Genomic DNA, 7,408 nt, shown 5'->3' with positions numbered 1-7,408 from the left:
TTTCATGTACATGAGTTTTCTTCAGAACAGTCAAGGGTCTGTTATGGTGTTCCGCAGGGTTCAGTGCTAGGGCCAATCTTGTTCAGTTTATACATGCAGCCATTGGGAAGTATAATCCAGAATCACGGCATACACTTTCATTGTTATGCTGATGATACACAGCTCTACTTGTCTATGAAGCCGGATGAGACAGAACCGTTGGTTAAACTTCAGACATGTCTTAGGGACATCAAGGACTGGATGTCCAGAAATTTCTTGCTTCTAAATTCAGATAAAACAGAGGTTATCATTCTTGGTCCAGAGCATCTTAGGAAGGGACTAGATGGTGTTGTGATGGCTTCCAGTGCAATTGTGAGAAACCTTGGTGTTGTTTTCGATCAGGATTTGTCGTTTAAACCATATGTTAATCAGGTTTGTAAAATAGCGTTTTTCCATCTCCGTAATATTGCAAAAATTAGGAAAATCCTCTCGCAGAGGGATGCAGAAAAACTAGTTCATGCGTTTGTATCTTCTAGACTGGATTACTGTAATGTGTTGTTAGCAGGATGTCCAAGTAATTTGCTGAATAGGCTCCAGCTGATCCAGAATGCAGCAGCACGAGTGCTGACAGGAATTAGCAGGAGAGACCACGTCTCTCCAGTGTTAGCATCGCTCCATTGGCTACCTGTAAAATTCAGAATTCAATTTAAAATTTTATTACTTGCATATAAAGCCCAAAACGGCTTAGCTCCGCAGTATTTACAAGATTTGATAGTGCCTTATGTTCCTGGCCGAGCTCTCTGCTCTCAGGGTGCAGGTTTACTCGTAGTTCCTAGAGTATCTAAATGTAGATTTGGAGGGCGGGCGTTCTGCTATCAGGCACCATTACTTTGGAACCAACTTCCAATCTGGGTTAAGGAGGCTGACACCACCTCCACCTTTAAAACTAAACTTAAAACCTTTCTGTTTAGTAAAGCCTATAGTTAGTGTTTAGTAAACCTCTAGCTGGTGTTGGTAAATCTCTAGGTAGTGTAAACTCTAGTGTGTTAGAGTCAGTAGTCATAGTTGCAGCTATAGAACAAGACTATAATAGTTAGTCTCAAATATAGCTTTGCGGTAGATATGCTGCTATAGGCTTATGCTGCAGGGGGGCACCGACATGATCCGCTGGGCGGTGCCTCTCACCCTTCTTCTCCTCTCCTTTTCCCTGCCTCTCTTGTCCATTACCATTTTTATCTATTATAAATATCTCATAGCTATCATTTTTGTCCATCGTTCCTGTAGTTTCTTGTGCCAGCCACCCTTTTTTCTCTTTTGTGCATGTTTGCAGGCTGGAGCCTCAGGAGCTGCGTTCTGGCCTGTGTTCCCGGCCCCCCTCCCCCATCCCCGGTCATCCCGTTGCTGCTTCCACCTGCCTACGTGGGTGTCTGCTGTTGCTGCTTCCGCCTGCCTGCACCCCGGGGGTGCAGGCGCTGTTTCTCTTATTGCATTTGAATATTGTCCTCTGTAAATCAGATTAAATCTTTTCTTGTCATAGAATGCCCATACAAGTATGTGAAAATGAAAATTCAAATTGAATTATTGCATTTTAATTTCATTTTTGTCCCAAATAACTCATGCATATGTGGAAAATTATAATGCTATTGTGGAATTACATTTGCATTTGAATAAAGTCCCCTATGGGCTTCCATATTTCTGGGCGGACATTAAAGAGTTACTATTTAGAGCCTTTTTGGAATGTATTCAGAAAGGATGTTTGTCCCCAACTATGAAAACAGGTTTAATAACCTTGTTACCAAAACCCAAAAAAGATCTGTTGATGCTAGACAACTGGAGACCAATAACCTTACTATGCAACGATTACAAATTACTTGCTTTAGTTTATGCAAATCGCCTAAAGGTAATACTTGGAAAACCTGTAGAAGAATATCAATCAGCTTTTATAAAGGGAAGATATATTCACAACCATATTCGACTGATTCTGGATATGATGGTGTGGTGGCAAAAATTGTTGTTCAAAAAGAATGTCAGGACACCTCAGCTGTCTTTCTGAAGTTTAATGAAAAGAGGAAAAACATTCAATTGAATGGAGCCACACAGTACAACCGGTCACATGAACCGTCAGTCCTGAGTGAGCTGAATGTGCTTAAAGAAAGGTTATCTTATAGTTGGGGAGCTGGGAAACTAGACAAAACATCACCCATCACCCTGACAACCGTGCCAGGCTCTGTGTCAAAGGAACATGACCTCGGAATAGGAATGTTCACTTGAAAACAGACAGTGTTATACCAAAATTTTCCATTACAATGGATTACCAGTCATTTATTCAATCAGATAGTTTAGTGCTTTTCATAGATTTTTTCAAAGCATTCGACACCATGGAACATGATTTTATGTTTACAGTGCTCAATAAATTCGGATTTGGAGAAGGGTTCTGCAAGGTTATTCAAATGTTTTATAATGATATCTACAGCTATATCTCCCTCAACCCTGGAATGACACCAAAAATTAATATCTTACGTGGAATTAGACAAGGCTGTCCTATTTCGCCCAAATTATTTATTTTATGTACACAAATGCTAGCATATCTAATTGTAAATCACCCTCAAATTAAAGGAATTACCATCTTCGATTATGAATATAGAATAAGTCAATTTGCAGACGACACAGTAATTTTTCTAAAGGATAAATCTATAATTGAAAAAGCCCTAAATATAATATCAATCTTTTCTAAAGCTTCAGGTCTGTGCTTAAACGTGAAGAAATGTGAAATACTACCTCTTCATCCTTGTGCTGAGATAAATATAAGCTCCATCCCTGTTAAAAACTGAATTAAAATACCTATGTTTAACAATGTCTAAAGACAGAAACAAGAGAGAAAAACAAAACATAGAAGAGAAAATAGATAGTATGAAAAAATCTGTCAACCACTGGTTTATGAGAGATCTCTCTATTCTCGGAAGAATCCTACTGACAAAAGCAGAAGGCATATCAAAACCAATATATCCTTGTCAATCTCTTTATGTTCCTCCTCAAATGATTAAAAAGGTAAATTCTGTCATTTTTAATTTCATTTGGAAAAATAAGACCCACTACCTTAAGAAATCTGTGATGGTTAAAGACTATAAAAATGGTGGATTGAAAGCTGCTGATTTTGAATCCATGATTGGTGTATTTAAAGTGAATTGGATAAAAGCTTACTTGGCTCAACCTGAGTCCATATTGTTCCACATACCAAATAATATTTTCCAAAATGTTGGAGGATTAGAATTTTTTTTGAGATGTGACTTTGAAATAACTAAACTGCCAATCAAATTGTCTAATTTCCACAAACAAATACTGCTCTACTGGAAAATGATGTTCACCCACAATTTCACACCGCACAGCTCCACCTTGTGGAATAATAGAACCATCACTATTAACAGGAAGACCTTATTTAAACAACAATGGTATGATAAGAAAGTCCTATATGTTACTGACTTGTTGGATGTAAATGGCAATTTATTGCAATTTAATACATTTGTAGAAAAGTTTAGTTTAAATTGCTCTTAAAGAGAATTCAATCAAATCTGTAGAGCTATTCCACTTCCCTTGAATTACATGATTAAAAATATTCTTACATACTCAAATGTGATTGTCAAACTGCCTGATTTAAAAGTCGGTGAATTGAAATTTGGTGAAAGAAGATGTAATAACAAAGTACTTGGAAATGTGTTTAAAGAAAAGCTCAATGATATCAAAAAATCAACAAAAATAAAGATCAGAACATAAATTGAAGTAACGTTAACAAAGATATACAGCAGCTACCTTAAATGGCCAATTTCACCCAAAGCAAAAGAAATTCAGTTTAAAATAATAAACAATATTTATCCTGCCGCTGAAACCCTAAGGAGAAGGTTCAATTTTAACGTAGATCCTTGTACCGGTATATTTTGTAAAACAGAACACGAAACAATTGAACACTTATTCTTTTCTTGTTCGGTCACAAAGCTTTTTCATGCTGGATGGTCTGCCAAAGAAGGTATCCAAGATGGTGAACATAATTCTAATTTTGGGTAAATATCAGATACATAAAACTAAATGGAAAAACAGCAAACCCTCCATAGTATGTTTTAAAAACGAAATAAAAAGTTATATAACATCTATTAAGGTACTTTCAAAAGAAAGTCAGTCTATAAATGATTTATGTGAAACCATGTTAGAGTCTCTTGCTCTTTAAGATACAATCTTGCTACGCTTATACACTTTTGTTGAAATGTCAACCCCTGTGATTATTTTATTTTGTGATTATTTTAATTTATTTTCTTTATCTTCTTTTTATTTAATTTTAGAAGTTTATCTTGGAAAAAATGTATGGTTACATATTCGCTTGTGTGTTGTGAACTTATGTTTCAGTTGCAAACTAATGGAAGGAAACTAAGGAATTTTGTAATTTTGTAATGTTGAATAAAGTTTGTAAAAAAAAAAAAAGCCACTATAATACTGGTCTGATGAGGAGAATATGAGTTCCTGAAAGATCCAGAAGATGGCAGCAATGCAACTAACTGGATGCAAGCTGCCGTTAAACCCCGAAGAAGAAGAAGAAGAAAAAAGCCACTAGGTGGCGCATGCGCCGTGCAGCAGCCACTAGTTGCGCATGCGCCGTGCAGCTCTCTGAGCTCCATCTCCAGGACCAGCTGGTGAAACGACTGAGCTCGTTTCTCGACCCCATCGGCAGCACCGCTCGACGTTTGAGGGTAAGTATTAATGTTATTGGAAAATAATAGTTCTGCAACTTGTTTTTGGTACATTTTGTTCTAACGTATGACGACGTTTAGTTGGTGTAAAGATGGAGTTATCTCTTCCAGCTAGCTCGCTAGGTAGCTTCATGCGGAGGAATGGAAGTCCAGGTTCGCCTGTATCTAACTGTCTTTCTCATTAGATAGTTGTCTTGAATGATATAATATACCGTTATTCACCTACATAGGGTGTAAACACCGTAAATGGTTGAATCCTGCTGTATTTGGCTGCAGGAGCTGCATGAGTCTGGTGTTGCCTCTCGTTTTTCTAACAGCTTCTCTTCAATCAGCTTCACACTAATACTGGTCTCCATTTTCATGGAAGTTTCTTTGTGTTTTGTGAGTGTAGTTTGTGTCCAGGTAGCGGGTGTAGTCTCTGCAGCAGCTGAAGTGGTATCACTAAGTCCCTGTCTCGGACATGAGACAGGGACTGTCCTGAGCTGCAACAAGCAACTTCCCTGCAGTGGCTGTTTCTCACTCACTCACTTACTCTTTTTAGTGGGGCAGCTTAGCTAGAAATTCCATAACCATTGTGCATTTTGTGATAAAAGCATCAAATTTGGTACACTTGTAGCCAAAGGCATAATGAAAAAAATTAGATATGGAGCCATCATGGATTTTCAATATGGCGCCCATTTTTCAAGATGGCCGCCGGTGACCACTGTTTTAGATACAATTTCATATAAACAATGGATAAAATGTGATAGAAACATCAAATTTGGTACAGTTATGGCCAAAAACATGAAGAACAAAATAAAGATATGCAGCCATCATGAATTTTCAATATGGCTGCTATTTTTCAAAATGGCCGCCATTGACAACTGTTTTTAGGTCAATTTTCATCTTAACAATGGACATAATGTGATATTGAGGCTTTAAATTGAATTTATCTACTATGCATAGTACTTGGGAACTATCGTTAAGATAATACATTTTTCAAGATGGCGGCCAAAATGGCAGCCAACTACCTGTTGCAATATAGCTGCATATACTCGTCTGATTTGAGTTATCTTTGAGTCGATTCACTTTTTTTGGGGGGTGAAGTTCAAATTATGAACTTTACTATTCCTCAGAAGCTACAATTCAAGACTCAAAATATGTCATGACAATATATTTTTTCAAGCCAGTAGCCTATCAAAATTGTAGTTAAGGTTAGAGTTCGGGTATTGTGTGTAGAGTTGTGTCCAATCACATTTCTATGAAATAAAATTGCACAAAATAGAATGGATGTCAAAGCACAACCAGGGCACACTGGTGACACCACTGCTGTGAAACTCAGCTTGGAGTTCAGTGTCAGCTAAATACACTCTGCTTAATAATGCTTTTTAGTGGTAGTGTAGTTTAGTTTCCTAAATGCTATTTAATGTTAGCCCCACATCTACGTCACCATGATCAAACAACAAGTGTCCAAGTTGCATTCATCAAGGATATACGCTCTCTGGTCAGCGCAGTGGAACACCTTGGAAACCCCTTTGAAGAGGAAAGCAAGGACCTCATTGCACTCTACTCAAAAGAAATTGCTGGGCCTTCAGCTGTTGAGGCAGTCAGCAAGGTGAAGCAGACAGGACAGCACCAGTTTGAAGCTTTTACTAGAGAGTGTCTTGTGAAAAGAACAAAGCCAATAGATGATCCCATACCAAGGAATAAGCTGATGGTGTTTGGGACTTCACCTGTGAGGAGAGTATCAAAAGACAAGCAGAAATTGGTCTCTCTCAAACAAGACATGCAGCTCTTTTCAAGGCTCTTCATTGCTTGCCAGACCAGAGATGGAAACCTTCATGAGTTCTTCAGACACGAGAACCAGCCATGTCCCCCAGCGCTATCTGAAGGGGGAGGCCTTCGCTTCGGAATGAAGAGTGATCTTCTTTCATGCCTGGAAGATGTTCATAGTGCATATTCTGATGGCCCCAAGGTTACCTGCACTATTGTAGATGGGGCGGCCATTATCCAGATGCTCAAACCAAAGTCTGTAAAGACCTTCAATGAGTACACCCAAGAGATCTTCATTCCATATCTCAACAGAAAACTTGGACATGTGACCAGGCTTGATTTGGTGTGGGACCGCTACTTGTCTGAGTCCTTGAAAGCTGCTACAAGAGCAATGCGTGGAGAAGGGGTGCAGAGACGTGTGGTAGGCTCTGCACCCATTCCCAGGAACTGGCAAAGCTTTCTCAGAGTTGACAACAATAAGACTGAGTTGTTCACCTTACTCTCAGATGCTCTGCTCAGGGAGTTTGTGCTGCACAACAAACGGCTTGTTGTCACAAATGATGTAGATGTCCTCAGCAAGCCACCACTTCAGGATCTTTCTTCAATTGCTCCATTTACACACGAGGAAGCTGATAGTCGCATGTTATTACATGTGGCCCACGCAGCAAGAAATGGCCATCAGAAAATCATGATACAAACTGATGTTGTGGTGCTGGCTGTCGCAGTTGCTCAGGGTCTCCAGCCAGAAGATGAGCTTTGGCTGGCATTTGGAACTGGAAAGGGTTTTCGATACCTTGCAGCCCATGAAATAGCAGCAGGGCTGGGGCCTGAGAAGGCACGTGCACTTCCAGTGTTCCATGCATTGACGGGCTGTGACACTGTATCCAGCTTTGCTGGCCATGGGAAGAAGACTGCATGGGCTGTATGGACTGTCTTTCCAG

The sequence above is a fragment of the Cololabis saira genome, chromosome 7 (genome assembly GCF_033807715.1).
Source record: "Cololabis saira isolate AMF1-May2022 chromosome 7, fColSai1.1, whole genome shotgun sequence".
NCBI classification, from domain to species: Eukaryota; Metazoa; Chordata; class Actinopteri; order Beloniformes; family Belonidae; genus Cololabis; species Cololabis saira.
This window is presented reverse-complemented; position numbering follows the sequence as displayed.